Genomic DNA, 25,708 nt, shown 5'->3' on the forward strand with positions numbered 1-25,708 from the left:
AGAGAAAAAAATTAAAGACAGCCTTCTATACCTATCTACATCTATTTACCTACCTATGCAACATTGTTTATAAGTGACAGTAATTACAAGCAATAAATAAATAAAGGTATCCTTCCAATAATCTCTGATCCACAAGGAAAACCACAATCCCCCAACACCCGAATAACGCATAATTAGATACTAAACCATACACCCAATATTTTAGTGTCATATAAATTTATGTGTCGTACCCGATTACTTTTATGACAAGCGTAAATATAGCTTAGCGTCCTTGGGATAACCAGAATGTTGGCTATTCCTTTCCCATTATAAACCTATTGCGAAGACGGTATATGATTTTGCATTCCTAAAAAAATCAAACCTAATACCAGCTGGCCTATTCACTAGCTTTAAGGTACCTAACCTTTAGTTGAAGCGAGTATAACACAAAATATACCAACTAGCTAATAATAGTAATTCTTAAGTGATGTGATTTCGTATTCACTATTTATTTAATGCTAAATCATCAAAATTCAGATTTTTTGGTAAAAACTTGACATCCGGTTAGCTACTGACAAACAATCCTACGTTGATAGTAGAGTGTTGACCGTTGACATTGTAATTTTCGTTAACAATGCTTTACGGAATACAAAAACTGCGGTTGTTATTGGTTTAATGTTAATTATATTAGGTATCCAAGTTAGTGAATTGACCTCCGTGGCGCAGTGGTATGCGCGGTGGATTTACAAGAGGGAGGTCCTGGGTTCGATCCCCGGCTGGGCCGATTGAGATTTTCTTAATTGGTCTAGGTCTGGCTGGTGGGAGGCTTCCGTCGTGGCTAGTTACTACCCTACCAAGACGTATCACCAAGCGATTTAGCGTTCCGGTACGATGCCGTGTAGAAACCGAAAGGGGTGTGGATTTTCATCTTCCTCCTAACAAGTTAGCCCGCTTCCATGTTAGATTGCATCATCACTTTCCATCAGGTGAGATTGTAGTCAAGGGCTAATTTGTAAAGATTTTCAAGATACCTACCACCATTTGTGGACTCGACAGACTTCCATCATAATTTTGTTCTGATTGTGTAATTGCCGTAGTTTCTTTCATAGAACCACATCGAAGTCACTGGTTTTAGGAGAACGCATCCCCAACTAGGCAGAGGACTATGAAAAATACATATTATTATAAAGAGACAGTGCTAGAAACTACCATAAACAGAAGCCAATACAAAAAGCTATTCATCAAAATAATGAACATCGCCATTCGACGATGATAGCTCGAAGATGCATCCGGTGTTTTAGTGGTTTAAATTAATATACATAACATTCCATTATGAAATCCGAGGAACGTCCGATGGGACGAAATGGTTGCTGTTTTTCACAATAAATTCTCCGTTCTCATACATTGAACTAGCTCTTATATTTTCGTTATTTGAATATTATACCTATTCAACTGTCGAGATTTAATTAAAAGACTACCTACTGCGCGCTTGCAGCATTTTATTTTAAAACTTTTTGTCTTTCAGTACCTAGTAGGTTTACGTAGTAAGTAAATATTAAAATTTTGCTATCATAAATGGGTAAAATAAATACTATGTTAAAATGAAAAAAGTGATAACTGTTTTTATTTTTTCTTTTTTTTTATTCTTTACAAGTTAGCCCTTGACTACAATCTCACCTGATGGTAAGTGATGATGCAGTCTAAGATGGAAGCGGGCTAACTTGTTAGGAGGAGGATGAAAATCCACACCCCTTTTGGTTTCTACACGGCATCGTACCGGAACGCTAAATCGCTTGGCGGTACGTCTTTGCCGGTAGGGTGGTAACTAGCCACGGCCGAAGCCTCCCACCAGCCAGACCTGGACAAATTAAGAAAATTTCAATCTGCCCAGCCGGGATCGAACCCAGGACCTCCGTCTTGTATATCCACCGCGCATACCACTGCGCCAAAATTATTAATTGTTTAGTGTGTTTTGGTAATTTATTATTGACATACTTAAAACGTACCTATGGATTCAAAATGCTTCTTTAACACCTCGTGATATAAAGCTAATCGTAACTTTATCTCATAACGCAGGTGTTGAGTTTAAAAATATCATGTGATTTTTTATAGGAACAAGCAGAATCGTTGTCTGTAACCACAGAATATATAGCGTTAGAACTAGTATAAAGACCTACATTCGTGTCTAGTGTCTAAAATAGAAAATGAATTCAAAAAGCTTCTTTAGCACCTGCGTGACATAAAGCTAATCGTAACTTTATCTCATAACGCAGGTGTTGAGTTTAAAAATATCATGTGATTATAGGAAAAAGTAGAACCGTTGTCTTTAACCACAGAATATATAGCGTTAAACTAGTATAAAGACCTACATTCGTTCGTTATTCGTTCGTTATAATAGAAGATAAATTAAAAAAGCTTCTTTAGCACCTGCGTGACATAAAGATAATCGTAACTTTATCTCATAACGCAGGTGTTGAGTTTAAAAATATCATGTGATCTTTTATGGGAACAAGCAGAGCCGTTGTCTGTAACCACAGAATATATAACGTTAAAACTGTATAAAGACCTACATTCGTGTCTAGTGTCTATAATAGAAGATAATTTCAAAAAGCTTCTTTAACACCTGCGTGACATAAAGCTAATCGTAACTTTATCTCATAACGCAGGTGTTGAGTTTAAAAATATCATGTGATTTTTTATAGGAACAAGCAGAGCCGTTGTCTGTAACCACAGAATATATAGCGTTAAAACTAGTATAATAAAGACCTACATTCGTTCTAGTGTCTTCTTTAACACCTGCGTGACATAAAGCTAATCTTAACTTTATCTCCTAACACAGGTGTTAAGTTAAACGACGTTGTCTTCTCACTCTGTATTTGATAAAATGCCTTAGAAAAAGAGGACTGAACTCCTCTATAATGAAATTTGGAGTCACAGGTAAGAAAAAAATTATTTAATATGCAACATTTGTCTTATTTTTCATATGTCTATCTTACAAATATAAATGAAAAATAAAAAAAATATTTTTCTAAAAGGTACGGTTACCTTAACTATAGTCCACTCATTATACGTCGTGTCGTTAGTGTGGACTACAACCTAAAGTTAGCTATTATCTACGTGTTATAACAAATTAATTTACAATCTTTGGAATTGTTAATTTATTTGAAACAGTTTCGCATTAATAATTTAATATTATTTTATATTAATATAGGATCGACGGTTTTATATATTTTTGTTATTTATTAATAATTATATTTATGTTACAAATTCGCTTTGGTTTGGTGATTAATTTTGATTGGAACACGTTTTTTCTTTATGTGGGTCGAAAGTTCGTGTTTATAAATATTAACGGTATTTAAAATATTTAAATTATTATTAGATACCTTTATCAGACGAGGCACCGGGTTTGACGTGATAAAGCTCCGAAAAAAATGAGCAAAATGATTTGATTCGGAAAAAATTGTACAATAAAATTAATGTAAAGTAAAAAGACGAAAAAATGTAAAAAGAACTTTTAACTATAAATGATTAAAAAAAATTTAACCCTTTCTAGCCTCAAATAAATAAATAAAATAAAAAACTTTATGCTTTTAGGGGCTGGTTAAGGTCCGGGTACGTTAAAACAGATCCTGAGCAAAATAAAAGCATGTAAAGCGATATATTAGAACACTAGCAGTACCCTGCGGTTTCATCAGCATTTCATTCACGTGGGGATACGGGGCCAAAGCCTTTACTCGCTGATAATATAGCCATCCATTGTGAAAGAATTTTTAAAATAGGTCCATTTATGTCGGAGCCAATTAACAAATTAATTGTGATAGAGATGTGAAGCAAAAACAATGTTAAGGAATCCTGCATTTCAGAGATTTTCCTTAATTCTTTGCGTGTGTGAAGTCTGCCAATCCACATTGAGCCAGCGTGGTGGACTATTGGCCTAACCCCTCTCAATCTGAGACGAATCACGAGCTCAGCAGTGAGCCGAAAATGGGTTGATAATGATGATAGTGATACCTCTTGACTATCTTTTAAGTGATAACTTCTCAAGGGAGAACGTAACGCGTTACGCCGCCACTCACGCATACGTGATACCACGCATACGCAGGTTTAAGTTATCACTTCAGTCGAGCGTCGCGACACGGATACGGTTTTTTTTTTAAATAATATTATTAGTGTTATTAGAGGTAAGATCCGGGTACTGAAACAGATGCTGTACAAAGGCAACAAAAAGGCGTCTAATAGCAAAAGAAAGGCGCGTAAAGTGCTATAAAGGTGTAAAACGCAGCTAACGGGCAGTGCTAATTGGAACAAGAGAGGGGGCGCTCGTAAATATCCGTAGGCGATGATCGTGATTTGGATCCTTAATTAAAAAGCGTTTATGATGTTGTAAACGTTTCTAAGAGACTTGTAGAGCTTAGAAGGAAAATTTGATAGAAATGTTATCCGTACTAGGTATCTACTGCCTTGTTATTTTTTTAACTTTTCCTATTAGTAGACTTACAATACTGAACTCTACTACTACTAGAAGTGTCTGTACGTTCAATAAAATTGAAAAGGTACGATCAATAGAACACAATCACCTGTGTGCCTAGTGGGAGTTTTCAATATTTTCATACTGTTACTATCTCGTTAAAGTAATGCGAATTTTTATGGAATTGAAACAGTTGTGCAATAGTGCCACTAGGTGGCGTTGTTTCAATTCCTTAGAAATTTGCGTTTACGTTTGCGCGATAGTAACAGTGTCAAACTGCCACTAGACCCTCTGGTACCTACTAAATACTTACCTAATGTTCATCCGTTTTTCTTTAATTAATCCTCATATTTTCCAAAGACTTTTTAATTAGCATATAATTACGAGTAAATCAATAAGATTGTATTCACTGTATAACTTGGTCTTATCCGCTTGTTCCTTGACCAATACATTTAAACTCATCATAGGGATGTTAGGATTTGTCTCATACTCGTAACTATTAAAGGTACATCTTTGTTGAAGTGATAACTTCTTATAAAACTGCTTGGTAACGTAACGCGTTACGGCGCCACTCCGGCTACCTTTTCTCTCACGCATTCTTCTGTCGAGCGTACCGGAACGCACAGGTATTTTTTATGTTCCAGGCCACTTATTTCAGTTTCCTATGTCTACATATCACCTCCGGTAGCTCGTCATTAGGGGCCGCGCAGACTTACGACACTGGCTAATTGGTGCCATATATCATTTCGTCCGTCCGTCTGTTTTATAGCCCACACCGCGCCACAGTAGCACCAATAAACTTGTGAAACGAGAATTTGTTATTTCACTATGTGTGTTGTAAATTGTTCTCCTTTCGGTTGTTATTGGTTTATATACTGTGCTGTTGGGACCACAATGCGGGTTTTGTTAACACCTCTAGTGTATATAAAGGTCTATGGCGTGGAAAGATTTCAGATGTTTCAAAATCATAATTATGGTAAAATAAATAAATGGAACAAAAACCAAAAAACTTATTTAGTGCATCAAATTTTGAGACTAATACAATATAGCCAGTATTGTAGCAACCGCTACGTCAACGTCGTCTAGGGGGTCTAACTTCTGAATGTCTCTCTTTTACTAGCTGACGCCGCGTGGTTCCCGTTCCCGTAGGAATATGGAGATAATATATATAGCCTATAGACTCAATAAATGGGCTGTCTAAAACTAAAAGAATTTTTCAAATCGGAGCAGTAGTTCATGAGATTAGAAAGTTCAAGCAAACAAACAAACTCTTCCAGTTTATAATACTAGTAGAAGATACGGCTTTTCTCTTGCAGAGGGCCATTTAAAATAGATTGCCGTTCATGATAATACATTAGGTTATTGACATAAAATCTTATTAATTTACTATTAATTACATTATGTAAATGATCATAGCCGTAGCCAGGATTATATGTAGTGCGGGTGGGGGGGCAGTTATACTTGAATTGAATATGAATTTCAGCTTCAGTTTCGGTTTTGGCTGTAGTTTCGTCCGGTTTTTACCGAAACGAAACGGTTCTCAATCCACCCCACAACGTTCCGCTTGTAAATGTAAAATGTAAATGATGAAGACAAAAATATATGTATTCAATTTGATATAGAAGAGAGAGAGAGCTATTTTACATTTTACGACACAAATATTGATAATAGAACAAAAATATGTATACTCCTATACAAAGGAAGGCATAATACTTTCTCACCCAAATATTTTTGTCAATTAATTTATATTTAATCAAATAATAATGATGTTTTTAAATTGAGAGTTCGCTCAACCTGGTGTAGCTCATCCAAATACTCGTATATGTGTGTGTGACAAGTCAATCATAATGACGATGAAGTAAATGATAATGATTTGAAAGTATAGTCAGCCTCGTGTACCTTCTACTTGCTCGTCCAAATATATTTGTGTAACAAGTCAATTATAATAATATAATTATGGAGTACAGTCAGCCACAGTAAGGCCGGTAGCGCGCGGTGGTAATGTGTTCCTCGAGGCACAATGACTTATTATGAGATAGCATCGCATTCAATTAACATTCCGCCTTGCTCGGGCTGTGCCACGTTCGACCGAGGTTTAGTAATTATTCTTGAAGTAATTTAGTTCGAAGAGCCGAAGGACGCACGCACCAGAAAGCGCCAGTTGGTGTAGACTATATGAATCGAAGATATTTAAGCGGGTTGCAGGTTACCGCTGCATGCAGGTGGCTCAAAATAATGTTTTTTGGAAGTCAATAGAGGCCTATGTCCAGAAGTGGACGTTCATTGGCTGATAATAATGTTTTTTTTTTATTGTATACCAACAAAACACATGTTTTGTATAAAATGTAGGGTATTTTTCTTAAGCATATTGTTTTTTGTGTAAGTATGATACAAGAGCATGCATACAATAACTAATACATAAAGCGTGAAAGCCTAACAATCAAGGAAACTTATTTTTGTGTTTATATTATAGATTAGATACTTAGTGATAATGACCGCGATCGAAGGCTTAACGTGCGTTCCGATGCATGCGGAGTAACACCCACTAAATTTCCAATTCATGGCTAGTAACCTTACTGAAAATTTCTTAGCAGATAAGTAGGTAGCTTAAGCAGTGCATTACTGCATCTATGATGTGCACGTCTATGCCAACGAGGTAGTTATAGGCAGGTGACTCATCTTCAGTAAAAAATTATAAGGCGAGTGTGTAACACACCATATCTTCTCAGCGCAGCCACCGTGTAAATGTCAAAATGCCACTTCTATAGCAGTCGGCTTGTGAGGCGTGAGAAATTACGCTTGTTCGGCTTTTTGTTCTACGCCTCTCGCCGGACCCCCGGGTGGGGGTCCGAGTGTGAGATGCATATTAAATGGATCCTCGTCAAAAGAGCTAAGTGATTGACAATTTGATTTATAACTGTGCGGTTCGGATATATAAAGTGAAAAGTTGTTTACTGAATGTCTTTACGGGACAGCCAGATTGTCCAAGGAAGTACTACCACAACTTTATTAATGGTTTAAAAAAAATATCTTTGCCACACCTATCTATTTAATGTGATCAACAATCACCTTCACCTTCATTTCGTCATTCGTTCACCCGTTCACCAAAGTCAGAAAAGACTGTGTTAGGAAAACGTAATTACTGGCATATGTAGCTTATCACCTACGCATTAGTTTGATGTGCATAAAGCTTTATACGATATAAAGATGTGCTCCTTGCATCCCATAAGAAGTGCTGCTCTATTTATGGCTTTCCGCTTACCATCAGTTGGGCTATCTGCTTCATCCGTCCATGATTGCTACATGCAAAAAAATAACTTATGGATGTTTTCTTTTATTATTTACAAGTTATGGCCTAACCCCTCTCATTCTGTGAGGAGACTCGAGCTCAGCAGTGAGCCGAATATGGGTTGATGACGAATTATTTACAAGTTAGCTCTTGACTACAATCTCACCTGATGGTAAGTGATGATACAGTCGAAGATGGAAGCGGGCTAACTTGTTAGGAGGAGGATGAAAATCCACACCCCTTTTCGGTTTCTACACGACATCGTACCGGAACGCTAAATCGCTTGGCAGTACGTTTTTGTCGGTAGGGTGGTAACTAGCCACGGCCAAAGCCTCCCACCAGCCAGACCTGGACCAATTACGAAAATCTCAATGTGCCCAGCCGGGGATCGAACCCAGGACCTCCGTTTTGTAAATCCACCACGCATACCACTGCGCCACGGAGGCCGTCAAGAAGAAGTTAGGGGTGTTGGAATGGCCACCCAAATTTGGTATAACTCCCACTGGGTACCGAAACATTAGCCGTGGTGCAGGGAGCCGCTGGTTACAGGCAGAGGAGGAATAGTGTCTTTGGAAGACCTGCTCAGAAGTAGAGTGCATCTGCTGATGTGATAATGATGATATCCATGACCCATAGTAGTTTCCCATCAATCTAGATCTTACAATAAGTAAACTAGCTAAAGTAAAGAAGAAGAAGTAAACTAGGTTGTTTAAAAATTCTAGACCTTTAACATAAAAGTGCCAAATAGAATAATATTTTTGGCATAGATAATTATCATCTTGTGGTTTAGGTACTTTTTGCGAAATTTACATTCGTTATCTTAATTTTTTTAAAACAAGAAGTTATAATTATAACAAATTAGCGTTTTTACATAGAAAATATTTCCAATCATAAATTAGAAAAATACGTAAATAAAAAACCCACAACTATTTATAACATGTCGCTTCGGTTCGCGTTCTTTATTAATCAAAAATTCGAAAATCGAATTCCTGACCAAATTAAATTAAAGCAAAGAATTGGCCTTTATTGAACGTGGACCACTGAATTTATCAACAAATTTATTTCACACTCAGTTTAAAAAATATAACTCTTATGCTCATTAAAATAAAGATCACTTACAGTGTTTGTGCACGTAAATACAGTGTTGTAAAGTTAGGTGTCATCGGGCCAGTGTTTATTTTGTTTTTAAACCTAATAAGAGATTTATTTCCCGCTGTGACACAATAAGTCTTGACACTTGAGCGTCGGAGAAATAATTGCTTAGTTATTATTAATATAACAACTTCTCTGGTCCATTGGTACGATTTAAATTAAAATAAAGGTTCAACTTCGATTGTCAAATTATAATTCGTTTATTTTTAGCAAAACGCATCTTACGTATCGGACGCATCGCATCAAACGGATTTTATATAGATACTAGCGGACGCCCGCAACTGCGTCCGCGTGGAATTTTGTTTTTCACAAATCCCTCGGGAACCATGGATTTTTCCGGGATATAAAGTTGTCTATGTGTTAATCCATCTTATAATATATCTCAATACCAAATTTCAGCTAATTCGGTTCAGTAGTCGAGGTGTGAATGAGTAACAAACATTCAATATCATCAAAATCATCAGTTTTCGTAAATCTCGGGAAACATGGATTTTTTCAGGATAAAATTTTTTTCAGATCCGCGCATAATAAATAATAAATTTTACTCTGGATAAACACATAGGCTACTTTTTTTCCCGAAAAAATCCATGGTTTATCGAGATTTGCGAAAACTGATGATTTTGATGATATGAATGTTTGTTACTCTTTCACGCCTCGACTACTGAACTGAATTAGCTAAAATTTGGTATTAAAAAATATTATAGTCTGGATTAACACATAGGCTACTTTTTATCCCGGAAAAATCCATGGTTCACGAGGGATTCGTGAAAAACTAAATTCCAAGCGGACGAAGTCGCGTTCGCTAGTTTCACTATATTAGAGCGGCCAAGCAGAGCACCATCGCGGCAGCGCGAGGAACACCACGAAGAGCAGAGTGTGGTGGCCAGGTTAGCTGATGTTACCGGCGAACAACAAAGCGCCATAAAGCACTAGCGTCCAGCGCTTGCCGGATGCGGGACATGATAAACCCCTTCTCGAGTGTTAATGCCGTGACAAATGCGCAATTTATGCGAGCGCGGTGGAAGCGCGCGCCCCGCTGCGAGCGCCTCGTGGATACTCTACACTGGACCGACCAGAGGGTAGATGACAATTTTTTATTGCATGTCACCCAAATTCACGAACAAAATTTTCTGCCATTGTCTAAGGAAAACGAGCTTAGATTTCATACATATCTTATACTAAACTATCAGTTTTTGTTCGTTTTTTACACCATTTAACTACACAAGAAGGTATTTTTACGGAGGTTTTTAACCGACGGACACGATTGTAAACTATGAAACATCGATTCTATCAAGACAGTGTTTATAATGGCATAAGATCGTTGATCATATACTTTGACAGAAAAATAATGTCTTGCGAGGCAGGTCTTTATCTAATTAGTCTGAGATCTACACTAATTTCAACTTGTTTGTTTGATTGAACGCGCTAATCACAGGAACTACTGGTCCGATTTGAAAAATTCTTTCAGTGTGAGATAGCCCATTTATCGAGAAAGGCTATTGGCTATATATTATCCCCATACTCCTATTGGAACGGGAACGAAGCGGGTGAAACACTATACTACACATCTGGCTACTCGAAATCGTAGTCTTTGTAATTCACACCGGTTTGAAGTGACACTATGTCTAGCAGTGGACGTCCAACAGTAAACAATTATGATGATGATGATGGTACCAAGAGAACCTATGCTAATAGAAGAGTAATATGAAGAAACAGTGTTATAAGATATAGGGACATCTTTGCGGCGCTGCTCAAAAATGCCCCATACTAAATCCTGCACGTGTATGACGCCATCGATTCGCCATCAATTTGTATGGGCGTTTAAACAAAATTGCAAATTATATCTGAATTTAATAAAAATATCATAAGTCAACCGTCATCGTTACAAGATTTTTGATCGTTTTTGAAATTTCAAGAACCTTATTTATTTTACAAGCGTCCTGACAAATGAAAATCTTTATTTTTACGTATTAATTTGTTAATATTGCCTCGATTTACACGAAAATTTTCTCATAACAATAATATGTAGGTACAGAATGTTCAAATTAAGTTATTATTATGATGAATTCATTACATTAAAGTGAGTATTGTAATATCGTGCGTCAACTGTTGATAGCAAGTAATGTTACATTCAGTGTGCAGTCTCCTTAACAATCAAATATGGAGTAGGTATATCTTTAAGTTGCCGACCCCATAATGACACGGTTCTGGTCATTTTTAAGTCAGACAAGGACATATTCGCGGGTTGTTTTATAGGACCCTTGTGGTCTTTGTTTTTTTAGCGTAAATCGGTAGTCTTAGGATGCGAGATGAAATATTTAGGACAAATAAATTATGGAGGTATTTTATCATCGGAATTCATATTCAAAACTTTTTTTTTTCAAAATTGCCTCGTTGGTCCAGTGGTTAGAATATAGCTTTAGAACACGAGGTTCTGGGTTCGAGTCCTGGATATTACTATGAAATACTAAGCTTTTCTTTCTTCTAAGAAATTCTCAGTTATAATTCTCAGCCCAGAGTAATGAATTTTTTTGGTGTTACACCCCTTGCCTTGGTGAGCACATTAAGCCTACAGACCAGGTTGTTATCATTAACATCTGACAGTGGTCATTCAAGAAACATTAACACTCTTTCGCCCACTTGCATTGGAGCAGAGTGGCGGGCCTTAGCTCCATATTGCCTGGGAGTACTTTAGGATATCATATAAGAATCCTTATTGTAGGCCGTTGAATTAGGCTAATAATTACTTTTTTTTTGATAATAGGAAGGTACTTCAATATTTGTAATGTACTTACGTAGTACTTGTAACTACTATTTTGTTCACAGGAAGTTAAATAATAACTCAAAGGGATATGCCGACCAACAATTGCACAGAAAAACGGAAATACAAAAATATCATAACATCCGAAAATTATTATACAATTCATCTCTTACATCTGCATGACTTGATCTGCGCAAAGGCACCGAAAGATCTATAGATCATTCAAAAAAAATCTATAATAATCGCAAAACGAGGTAAACTATTAATTATAACTATTCTCATAACGTAAGTGATTCTACTTTTTTTTACTTACTTTTTTATTTTTTAATGTATTTAATACAACGGAACTTAAACCCTATGTTTATTGCTTAAGGTGTAATATAGATCGTAGTATGTTCTTCTAAATCATTAAGCACCGTTCACATGCGCGGGTCATTTAATTCCGCCCCATTTACCGCATCGGATCGCAAGTTTGCACAACAATTGTACACAATTGGCTCTTTACTCGAAACGATGGTTTTTTTTTATTCTCCATTTTAACGCGTCTTTCTGCCATTGTCCGGGCGACATTACGTTACTGTATTGATGTTTTGTTTATTCGCCTGGAAGTTTGATGATTGTGCACATGGCCTTAATAGCGATTATTATAAATCATAATACACAAATCGATTGTTAACATTAATTTATTACAATGGTATGAATAAACGGCTCGGTTCACATTACCTACCTACCTATCTAGTAAGTATATAGACTGCTCTGCTGGTCCATAGTTAGGCTATGTGGCTTCAAATCACGAGGTTCAAATCCTCAGTCGGATTTTGAAATACTGAGATTTTCATTATTTCTAGAAAATTCCAGTGCAGATTTTCAGCCTGGAGTTGGGTTTGTGGTATTATAACCCCGTGCTTCGGAGAGCACGTCAAGACGTCAGTTATCATCTGACATTAGGTGCCTAGTGATCGTTAACATTAAATAGTTGAAAGATTATCCACCCTTATGGTAGGCGTCCACAGATCCGCACCGTACGCATCGCATGAAATTGATTTTAGTATTCCTTTTACATTCATACAAATGCGTCCACAGATCCGCACCGTACGCATCGCATGAAATGGATTTTAGTATTCCTTTTACATTCATACAAATGCGTCCACAGATCCGCATCGAACGCTTTGCAAGAAACGGATTTTAGTAGTATTTGTACAGTCATACAAATGCGTCTACTGATCCGCACCGTACGCATCGCATGAAACGGATTTTATCTGTTGTAAAATTAAAAATCCATTTGATGCGATGCGACCGATACGTACGATGCGGATAAGTGGACGCTTACGTTAAGCCGCATTGGAGCAGCGTGCTGGGTATATGCTCCATATGCTCTCTCCTATAAGGAGGTAAACCTGGCCATAATGATAATGGATACGTAATAACTAATAAGTAACATATCAGTTACTTATTTATTTTTATCCGACTTCAAAGGAGGTTATCAATTCGTCGGAATTTCTTTTTTTTTTTATTATATTTTACTTTGTTTTTTACTTTGTTAATTACGTATTCGTACCTTTTCATTTATATTGTCTATATATAAAAAATAATTCTACACGTCATAAGTTATTATCTTACTATCAATTATTATCACAAGTAGCAATAAATATTGATAAGAAAAAAAACAAAAGAAAACACAAATTTAATTACACAGACAAAAAAAAATATCAACACAAGTAAGCGGTCTATTAAGAAATCACAAAGAATCATTCCATCTGATACAATCTCTGGATTCCTTATTAATCAAAAGGTATGCGGCAATGCGGCACTGGTTCGGTGTAAAAAATAACACATCGCTGCGGACAAAATAAAACCAAGATGGCGTTAAGTAGACAGAGGGAGCCCCATTCAAAGTTTTTGGACAGCTCCGATTTGGGGCATCCTACTCTAATTTTTCATAAGTTATCAGTATGAAATCTACGAGTATATAAAAATAAAAAAAACCGACTCCAAAATTATAAAAATGTTTTTACTAAACTAAAAAGTGAAAAATAACATCGTATGTACTACCTTGTCTGTTTGCTCGGCGGTACCAAGGTAGTGCTGTGTTAATTAAAGCCCGATCAGTTTGAAGGCGGTGTCAAGGTTAATTAAAGACGTTTCTGAAAGAACTGTCTGAAAATCCTAAATTTTTATAATTAAAAAAAAAGATACCGACGAATTGATAACCTCGTCCTTTTTTTTAAGTCGGTTAAAAAGTGACTGTGTCCCGTTGTTTTATTTGCCTAAACTGAAATATGAATTTTTACATTCCAAATAAAAGTAATTCCAGAGCATAATAATAAGTAATTATTATTAATTTGTCATCTGTGTCAATTTTCATCTAAATTAGTTCAGCCTTTTTGGGTTATAAAATGGAATGGAAATACTTATATTTTACATTCCAAAAAAATGGTTGCCGCGGGATTTGTAAAAACTTAATTCCACGCGGACGAAGTCCCGGGGGTTCGCTTGTAAGCTATATATATATATACCTATTACAGACTGTATTTCGCTGCTTCATTGGTCCAATGGACACCTTTAATACTGGTTTCAAATACTGGTCCGGGTTTCTAGTAGGTACTAAATATGAATATGAAATATAATATTGAATATTTGTCTTTCCATCAAAAGAATGTCTCCGTCGGAATAGAATCTTGTAGTAATTCGCTAAAAATGGTGATGATGATGATGATAATGAATGGCTGACTATGGTGTCAGTCAGTAAAAAAATATTTATGAAGTCATTATAACATCCATGACAATGTTTGGGTTGGTAACCTAATACTAGTAATTAATTTCTATAGCCTTGCTTGAAGATTGCAAGATCAATAACTTGTATTCAAAAAATTACGATAATATTTTATTAAGATGACTTAAATTACAAGGTAATGGACTTTAGAATTTAAGTCGACTCAATAAAATCAATACAACTCAAAAGCCCTAAAGCCTCACCTACTTACTATAACTAACAAAGCCAAATTCTTTTAAGGCTTGATTATAATAAAATGTTTATCCTCCTTCAAAAGCCGTGATCCCTTTGAGACGCGGGCGTCGGTATGTCTGCTTGCACCGATCACAAAAACTGGTTCCGACTAGTGATGTACGCGAAGCTTTTGATAACAATATCAGAGTCGATGAATGTCGGCGTTTGAACTTTCATTTTGAAGTTTCATTATAATATTTTCTATTGCAGTTTCCTACTGATTACTTTTCAATTATTCATAGTTTTCATTAAATACATTACATATACTCGTACATGACTATATGCCCGACACTTATAGCGAGACGTTGACTCAGCATTAAGCATAAATATTATACTTAATTGCCTTAACTTTCAATCAGCAACATTTTGATAAATATGAATAAACTATGATTAAGACAATTTTTATTCAATAAGATAACATCTGATTTCATAATTATTTATGAGTATTAATTTCTGGGTAGATGTGAGGAGGTTAGTTGTTGACACGTTTATCAAAAATGTGATACCTAATATACTAAAACTATCAGAATTTCATAGTTTATCATTTGGATTTATTAACAAGCTAGGTAGGCTTGTCATAAAAACGAAATTGTGAGTCACAAAATATGACTACACTGGCAGTCGAACAGTAAACTCGTAGAGTACATCACTAGCTCTAATACACTATACAGTATTCAATTCTATGCGTTATGAGCGGTTTTCTATTGATGTTTTTTTTTTCATAACAGAGGTATTTGGGACGGCTGTCAGTGTATAAAATATGTTTAGAAGGAAATGAATAACCATTTTGGATTGTGGAGTTAGTTGAAATTTCATCCAGTTAGAATTTTAACAAGTTATTCTGAATGTTCAATTTAGTTGAAGATATATTATTAGAGTTTAAGTCCATATCCATATACTTACACAAGCTTTTTAGTATTAGTCACAGAATAGAGGCAGATCTCTATTCTGTGACTATACTTACTGTGGTAGTCAACGATTTCATACTATTAGATACGTTACGTGTCACCGCAATAAATAATCCGAATTTAATTACTCCACTGAGCGCACACATGTTGATGAATATAGGATGGCCTTTACGAGTACCTATAGGACTTGTTCCTTGCATGCCCTGCGAAGTGTTCCTCTGTTTCTAAGCAACTTGTCGATGCCCCGCGGTTTCAACCGCATAGTTCCCGTTTCCGTAGGAATACTTTTTTTATTATTATTGTAAATTTTTGATAAATTTGCTTAGATTTAAGTGTAGGTTAATCTTTTACTTTAAGTTTTTAACCGGACTCTGCAGTGCTGTGAATGCCTTTAAAAGATGGCTGCAGTAGCTCAAGAATTTTGTAACTCACTTATATAATTTTTTCTGCTGTCTTAAAAATAAATACGGAGATATACCTAGTATAGACTATGACATTCACAAATAACGCGGCTTTCTATTGCTACAGCCTCCGTGGCGCAGTGGGATGCGCGGTGGATTTACAAGACGGAGGTCCTGGGTTCGATCCCAGGCTGAACCGATTGAGGTTTTCTTATTTGGTCCAGGTCTAGCTGGTGGGAGGCTTCGGCCGTAGCTAGTTACCACCCTACCGGCAAAGATGTACCGCCAAGCGGTTTGGTGTTCCGGTACGATATCGTGTAGAAACCGAAAGGGGTGTGGATTTAAATCCTCCTGAAAAATAAAATTGCTAGAAGAAATTTCAAAGTCAGTTCAGTAGATCCAGAGAATACCCCTACAAACTTAAAATTCACAAACTTTTCTTTTTCTATCTTTGTAATATTAGTAAAGATAATTTTCAACAGGCTTGGTGGTGAATTGGTCCATCAACTGCCTGCATTACCTACCACTTAACTAACTTAGTGTAAAATAAAAAATATTACACAATAATGCATTTTCGCCAATTTGTACATACGATAAAAATCTTTTTAGTTAAGTTGGCTTAAAAAATAACTTAGGATTACGATAAATTGAATAGATAAAAAGAAATCAATTAACGGACTAATTGATTAGTTGATTGATTCCTTAAACTTGTCTATTGATGAAATAACTGATGTTAACTCTTAATTGAATGTACAAATAAATAAATAAGTGTATGCAATGTAACATACCTACAAGGTTATAATATAATAATATTTAATAAATTTTATACACGTAACATAATACATACATGATGAAACAGTTGCATAAAAGTTGTATTTATACATTGGAAGTATATTTATATAGGTGAAAAGATATTATGTGAGTTTTAAATCCTAGTTATTCAACCTTTTATTTATTTATTTTTTACATTCTAATGGGGATTATAAGTAAAATCATATTCTCAATCGTCACAAACCTAGATAGCCTCAGAACAATCCTTTTCAATTTATATAAAAAATTTATTTTAACGGGGTTCTCAGGGTCTGGACCTTTGTTAGCTGCTATATCCCAAAGTCACCATGAGTCGTAGGTACACAGTTGTCTAATTACTGAGCCTACCTTTGATAGAAGCTGTGTTTGAAAAACTCTCTGCTTTAATAAAATAATGATGGTGGGAACATTACAGATCCTAACTCTATTAATTTAGTAACTTCTAATTTGTATATCATCATTATTATCAGCCTATGGACGTCCACTACTGGACATAGGCCTCTTGCAAGGCAAGCACAACGGTCTCGAGCCGCCAGCATCCAGCGGCTCCCTGCGACCTGCTTGATATTCTCAGTTTACCTAGTGGGGGATCGACCAACACTGCGCCTTCAGGTGCGGGGTCGCCATCATCTTTGACCCCAACGTCCATCGGCTCTTCGAACTATGTGGCCTCATTGTCACTTGAGCTGTTTGTGCGAGAAAAATGTCAAGACCTCTTCATTCTAGCCTGACGTTTAGGTTTAAATTATAAGCAACACTCAATGAGTTCTTTCTACATATTTTTTGTAACACTCAAGAAACGGAGCGTAGTAGGCGTAACGTATTGACCGCGCATCGTTTGAGAGTGATGAAACAATTTCCAAACAGCACGCACTCTATACAAACAAATGACAGAGTAATTACATGCGCTACACACAGAGCTATTTTATGAGTAGACGCGTTGATATAATGCTAGAAAATGCCATGAGTTTCGTTTAATCAGTCTTATGAGTCACATTCTGAAAAAAAAATTAAAAATCAGTTAGTCAAGTAAGAAATATGAAGAATAACTTAGTAATGTCCAATTTGGTTTTATGGTAGCTATACGAGTAGGAAGTAGAGAGACACAGTTTGCACTCAATGAATTGATTCAGAAGCAGATCATCTGCTTTATTGACTATGAAAAGGCTTTTGACCATGTTCAACACGAGGTACTTATAAAACATCTTGTAAATGGCGTACCTATGACATAAATTGCGACACGATAGGTACCGTTTGCTTCAAACCTGAAACCATTGTGATAAGTAAGATTGCAGGCAAAAGAGGAATAGGAACTTACGAAGCAGGAAGAAGTCCTGGCTACGAAATGTAACGGGGTGGACTGGCAGAACAAATAAAGACAGTCAGAGAACTTATCCGCCTAGCCTAGCCTAGGACAAAGAGAATTTAAGAAAGCTGACCGCTGACTTTTAAGAAGAATAAAAAAAATTACTCATAGTTCATATGGATTTTCAATTTTACGACTGGCTGTGGACGAATAAAAGACGAAAAAAAGCCGTCTTTAAAAATAAAATTGGCGTGCGACCCGTCTATTTCTAAAAAGTCATAGATCGAGGTCGACGATTTATCAGACATAATATACTCTAACCGTCAAATTTAAATAACGAATCTTTCATCGCCATCTTCGCCAAACTACTCTGCAGTCAATACGACACTTATTTTAAAACCACTAGGGACTATATCTGTTTAAGAATCTGTAAAAATTAACCTGGTTCACCCAACTACCCTCTGCACACAACAAAGCACTTATTTTTATAGCAATAGAAGCTATAATTGTGTAGGATAGTGATGTTAGTAACATAGTCGCCACCGTGTACGTCTTTAAAAACTGAGACCATTAAAATGTAATGAGTGGCCGGAGAAGTGGTCCTTATACCACCACGTGCCAATCACCAAATACGGCCATAAAGGAACGTAACTACCGTTCGATGCCACAATGGATAGAAATAATTGTACAATTAATGTCGTAGAATGTAAGTAATGACACTCGAAACAGTCCAAAGTAATTGGAAGTCAAGATTTTAGGGTCCCGTATCTCCGATTCCATAACTTCATCGACTGTACAGTTAATCTCAGTATTTAAAATAGAAATAGGCAAATATTTGTTGGTATACCTAAATTAAAAAGTCTCAATAGGCAAAAATCATGGTTCCCGCCCGCTAAGCCATTGTTTTACAAAACACAGTATTTCCGACTAATTGGACACGGAATATCGGTCATTCTCAAAAGATTTGGCACATACTTATTATTTCATAAAAAGGTTACCTTTTAAGATTAACTATGAACTGATGATTGATGATCATATGATATGATTAACTGATGAAACTGAAACTAAATTAGAAATTTGCTTAAACACCAAAACTGGATGAAAAAAACTAAATAAAGATTAAACAGTGTAATAAAATTCAGATTAAAAAACCATAGCAACTAACTTAAAATTAAATTAATAAAATTTAAATTTGTTATTATAACTTTTGAATTTAGAATCCGTTATATCTATTATTCAAGCTCATAAAAAATAAACGAGAGTTAATACAAGTAATTTGAAATATTTTTACATTTTTATTATCTGTAATGCATGTATTCTGTGACTATACGGAACACTCCGCACAAAACCTATTCGCGGTTGACTGTCTTCTTTCTTTTTAATCAAAAGAAATCTTAGTTTTTAAGTGCGTATACTAATTGCTACTTCGTTACAGTCAAGATGTTTTAAAAATTGACTTCGTCAGTATAATTATTATTGTATAATTATAATACATGTTCAGTTTGGTTTGTAGAATTTCATACGTGAAACATCATTAAGCTGCCAAAATAATAACGATAAAAAATAAAAAAATATAAAGTCTGGAATGGTTCCAAACAAATTTAGATACCATACAAATATAACACAAATAACTATTCAGTTCATTACATTATTTTTACGGTAAATGTCAATTAAAATAACTGAATTGAAAAAGTCACAGAATTTGAGTCTAAAAAACAACTAAAAATTTGACTAAAAAAAAACCTAGTCAAGAGTTTTTATACTTAAAATGTTATGTTAATTCAATAAGCTAAGTTAAATTAAAAAGAAATAGAGTACCAGTAAATAGTAATCATTTTAATTAGCTCTTGTCCACGGCTTTGTCGGCGTAGACTTCATTCATTTAGATTTAAAATTAAAATTATGTTTCATATTACTAAAGTGAATAAGTTAAATGTAATTACTTTAAAATTTATTTTAGCATCTAAACTGCGGACTACCGGTATATGCAAAAATGTAAAAAAAGCAGTTCTACATTTACAACGTTAGTATTGATAGTAAAAACACAACACCAAAGAATGGTTTTGTACTGTACATATAAATCAATGGTAAAAAGGATTATAAATCAAATACAACAATAGATACTTTGCAAAATGGAAATTAAATTTCAATTCATGCATTCTTTGCTATCTGACCACAATCAGTAAGACAAGGGGATGCTAATTCTACAAAAGCAAAGGGTCATATTCATACACAACAAACAATACACGTATGAACATTTCAAAACGATTGCTAAGTAACTTTGAGCTTTATTATAATTGCACTAAGGTGCAGTGAATAAATGAATCATTTGATGCTAAATAAATCCGACATATCGCATGACTTAATTTTTCCATTCTGTTGCCTTTTCTGTATTGTGTCATATAGTTCATTTCCGAGGGTGTCAATGTGAAAGATTTTCTCACGATAGTGAGGGTAGGTCTATGTACCTTAAAACAACGTAAAGAAACCTATTGTGAAACTTCACTTCCCTTCTATACGATTAGCTTGAAATTTTATTACTTATACGATTAGCTTAACCGTTCTTCATCATAACTAGGAATCTCCACAAAATGAGCTTTCTCTTAAGAAAAACGTAATAGCCCAGGTGATAGGACTCTGTCTTCGATTCGGAGGGCGTTGGTTCGAATCCGGTCTGGGGCATGCACCTCTAACTTTTCAGTTATGAGTATTTAAAGAAATTAAATATCACTAGGAAGGAAAACCATCGTGAGAAAACCTGCATACCTGAGAATTTTCTTAATTCTCCCTATAGAGCATGTTCTCTCATGCTCAACAGTGAGCTGAATATGATATGATGATTAAGAAAAACACCGCCTTTTAATAAAACCTTTGGGAAAAAATAGTTACAATAAGTACTTTTTTTCTACAAAATTATAAATTTTTAAAGACCAACAACCTACTCCATTTATATCTATCATCCATTGTTTGAACAATGTAATGTATACCAAGCTTTATAACAACAAACTATTAATGTACGTATCTACCTCTTTTACAAAAATGTAACAAAGAAAACTAACTACACTTTTTCATTCTGATACATAAAAATTGGACCAACCATCAATCACCATTCTGTTATTAATATGGAAATATAGAAATCCACACAGGAAGACAACAACAGTTAAGCACAATAAGCTACATGAATTGGCGTCTCTTTAGCAAACACAATTACTTATTGTAATATACATATTGTTTGCTAAAAAGAATCTACCAATAGGAAGCACCATTGAAGGAATAACTGGCCATGTTCGACACAACACATGCGTAATGTAGGGTTCTTTAGTATTGGATCTTCAATACTAAAATTACTTCTATAAAAAATACATACAAGTTCTCGTAATTTCTATGCAAAAATGTCCTTGAACTTTCTAATATTTATCCACAAACTAATTACTTTTCTGCTAAAATAGTAAATTTCCTGATTTTCTATTCATCTTCTAGTCTATCCATTTTAAGTCATGAAGAAGAAAAGTGGTTTTATGTTCTTTGATAAAGAGTAAAAGAACATTTAAAAAATAAATTATGTGTAAGTGTTGCGAGATCTTAATTACTAAATAATCCTATGATTTAATTTACTAAATAAAAAATTCACCCTGTTTCAAATAGTTTTCAATATTGAATGTTAGGCAATCGTAACTTATCCCTGTATGCTAGTGCAGAACCCTAAAAAGCGCATAAGCAAAGAAATGTGGCCAAACCAGAAATAGTACGCCCAAGAATCGACACGCTCATAATTTGTGATGTTTGAATAACAGGAGCCATTCACGGGCATACAGAAGCCGAAAGAGAGATTTAAAAATACAAACCTTAGAAATTTCATCTTCACTTGTCTCCGCAAACAAAGCTTTGCCTTTCAAGTGGGCAAACCGACGCTGACAAAGGCCAGGTTACTCGGAAACCAAATATTATCACGCGCAGCTTGAGTCGGAAACCCGTGGAAACACTGCCCACAATGGCCAGAATAAATGGACTGTCGGACACTGGCGTGTTTGCTCTGTCTTATTCAGATGGTCTAATGATGATAATTACTATACGCTACTCATCTTTTCCAAATAGTCGGTGAACTGACATCTTCAAAGTGTTTATTACAATATCGGCATCGATTCGGTTTGTATGGTGTAAGTCGTGATCAATCTATGATGAGTAACAAGCTATTGACTCTTTAAACATGATTCTTATTATCCCATGTGATCCCTTAGCATAGAACCTCTGGATTATTATTGTAGCAATTAGTTATTGATTGAGTTGGTGATACCTAATTAGTGGTTAGGTTGAAAAATCAACTATTTTTCTTTCAACTTGGGTTGTCTGGAACAGGTTGCTTTAGCGATAGGACAGTCTTGCTCTCAAACACACTAAATTGTTTAAATTAAGGTTCTGTGACAATGGACGACGATGATGCGTTTATTGATGTAAGTGCCTAACATGCCACAGCCATAATATCCTATGTAAATGAAACCTAAAACCTCGCGGTAAGCATTTTCAACTTCACAGAGGTCGTGCCGTACCAGAAAGGGCGGCAACAGCTGTTCCGACTCGCAGATACTTTCCGAGGGAGACGAAACGGCCCGCGGCGTCGTTCGTTAGCACGGGCCGAAACAATTCCAGTTTTGCGAATTCTTCTCTACATTGTGCGAAGTACAATTCCTTCTACAACAATAGTGTCATTGTCGTAAAAATAGCCAATAGGTAGGAAAATGACGGGTTATGAACGCAAGCGGAGTCCCATTATGATCGGCGCTTTGTTGGCCGTATCCTCGGGGAGTTCGAGACAAGCCCACAATGCCACCGTGAAACGTATTTATAAACGTTATGATATGAATGGGTAATATAAAAATGTGTGAGAGTATTGACGGCATACTTGTGGATTGTCTTGGACAAGTCTCGCTCTTTGCGGCGCGTCTTGGTAAATTCTAAAATCTTTATGAATATGCCTAAATCGAAGTCAAGAATATTATTATATAGGTATTTCTAAAATATTTTTGATCATGATTCAGGTTTCCGAAATAAAAATAATTTGTCATCTAATGGAAATTTAATTTATGATTTTGGATGCTTGCTTTCACGCGAAAATTGTTAGAGATTGGCATATATGTATGCGTTTGTGTGTGTTGTTCTGTGTTTCTGTTTACAAAGTAAGATAAAGAGAGAGAGAGAGATTTTTGAATATTTTTATTCCATTATTTCCACAGGAACGGGATCTTCGAGGATGACTAAGTCTTCCCTGATGTATTTTTGATTATGTTGAGAATTTGTCCTTACTTTTTCATTTTGCAGATGGCTACTGTATATGTAATACATGAGAGCTTTGGACGACAGTGAAGGCAAAAGGTGACCTTGGATTACACAATTCGAGGATTAGATACTTGAATTGTAAAGATTTTTCGTTTATTGTTAGTTTAATTGGTAAGACATCTCGTTATATATACAAGAATAAACGACTAGACACGTATTGCGGTATTGTTTTTTAGGGTTTATTAGGTAGATGTCCACTGGACTATACATTATTTGTTTTGTGGACACGGCCGTGTTTTTTAAACTGACTTGAAAAACGAGGTTCTGTATTAGTCCCGTATGTAAGTATGTTTTAAATCCGTAATTATCTTAAAACTACTGATCCTAATTGGTTGGTGTTTTCTTTATTTCAATGTGTATTTTGCTTGGAAGATTTTAGTGTATATGTAAATTGTAGATAATTATTCTGAATATAATAATCAAAACTACCTTAATCTCCGCTATACATCATATACTAATGAGTTTTTTTGAACGTACCTACCTACTATCGTTTAACTTGGGTTAAAGATGATAAATATTATGTAAGTGCAACAACTAATCGCTTTTCCGATTTTACTTTTATGGAATTAGAGTAAGTACTTTTAAAATTTAATGCTGCTAACGTCCTGTGGATCTCTTTAATATTATAAGGATATGCTAGTTATAAAAGAAAGAATTTGATTATGAATGTTTAAACGCAAACTATTTATTATGTTTTTTTGTAACAACAGCATACTTAATTGGCTATGCAATAAAAAATCAGAATACACCTCTTTAGGCCTTTTTTATCACAATAAAGTTGATGCGCGACAAATATAATTGATCGGAATAGGTTCCTTAGCGGCCGGGCAGCCATTGTGCCCCGTAAAAGGTAAGATAAAAGAAAGAAAAAAGATAAAAAAGATCTCGTTTCTCTGTTTGAACAAAGCGTGTCACCGCCAGCCATGTTGGCCGTCCACCCAATCGCTGGAATCGGATTCGAGACGAGAATTCTTTAAATATTTAGTTTTGTTTTTGTCTTTTTTTTATTGCTAACGGTTTCATTGTTTCCAGTTTTATATCTAACTATACTTTTATTTAGAGAGATTGTTTGAGGCAGAAATCATTATCATTATCAGCCCATCTTTATTTCTGGCTCAATGTATGCTAGACATGTATGCCTGTGATGAGCCTGTCCTGGGATTTACCTAGAAAGTTTACCCCCTTTCTGCTCCAATTTAGTGTGCTAACATTTGACTCAAAGAATAGAGAGGACTGTTTAAAAGAGACCAATGAGCAACAGCTGATGAAGATGATAATGATTTAACGCTATTAACGATCATTGACAAATATGATTACGTGTATCTAAATTCAAATAAATGACTGACTGACTGACTGACATAGTGATCTATCAACGCACAGCGCAAACCGACAGATCGGGCTGAAATTTAGCATGCAAGTAGATGTTATGACGTTGGCATCCGCTAAGAAAGGATTTTGATTAATTTTACCCCCAAGAGGATAAAATTGGGGATGAAAGTTTGTATGTAATTTTGCGTCCATTTGGGTGAAATTTGGAATGAAAATAGATTTTACTCTGGATTAACAGATAGGCTACTTTTTATCCAGGAAAAATCCATGGTTCCCGCGAAATTTGTGAAAAACTGAATTCCACAACTACGAACTCGCGGCCTCTCGCTAGTAATACTATAAAGACCGACGGCTTATCGTGGTCTCTAAGACATGGAGATACCTGGAAGGAAGGAGCGTAACAGTCCGTAGTCTAACCCTGCACGAGCTTATCTAGCGTGGTAGAGACCCATCTCAATTTGAGAGCACACTCGTACCTACCTTGTATTGGGTCGATATATGGGTATGTATGGGTAATAAAATTGTACCCACTTCAGAAATTGAAAAATTGTAGTACTTTCTTCCATTCTTTAAACCTGCTAATTTTTCAATTTTGTTTTGAAGCAAGTGTTGATGAAACGCGTTTCAAATTACATTATTTTCATAAAAAACGTTGAAGCAATCGACTACAGATTAAAAATAATACAGAAAAATCTCACAGTAGCTTACGAACCTAAAATAACACAATCCTTTGTGGAAGATATTGGATTCAAAGATTGCGTGCGAGAACCTTTTGTGACAATTTTTTTACCTTTTTTTTCTATTTTTTTTACTTTTTAGTGATCCGTATGGAAAATATCAATAAATGTATGCCTAGCTTTTAGAAACTAGATATACTTTGGTATTTTACCCTACTGCTGAAAAAGTTTGACCAATACCTACCGTTTAATTTAAACATAATATTATGAGATGCCATTGATTCGTT

The sequence above is a fragment of the Bicyclus anynana genome, chromosome 3 (genome assembly GCF_947172395.1).
Source record: "Bicyclus anynana chromosome 3, ilBicAnyn1.1, whole genome shotgun sequence".
Taxonomy (NCBI): Eukaryota; Metazoa; Arthropoda; class Insecta; order Lepidoptera; family Nymphalidae; genus Bicyclus; species Bicyclus anynana.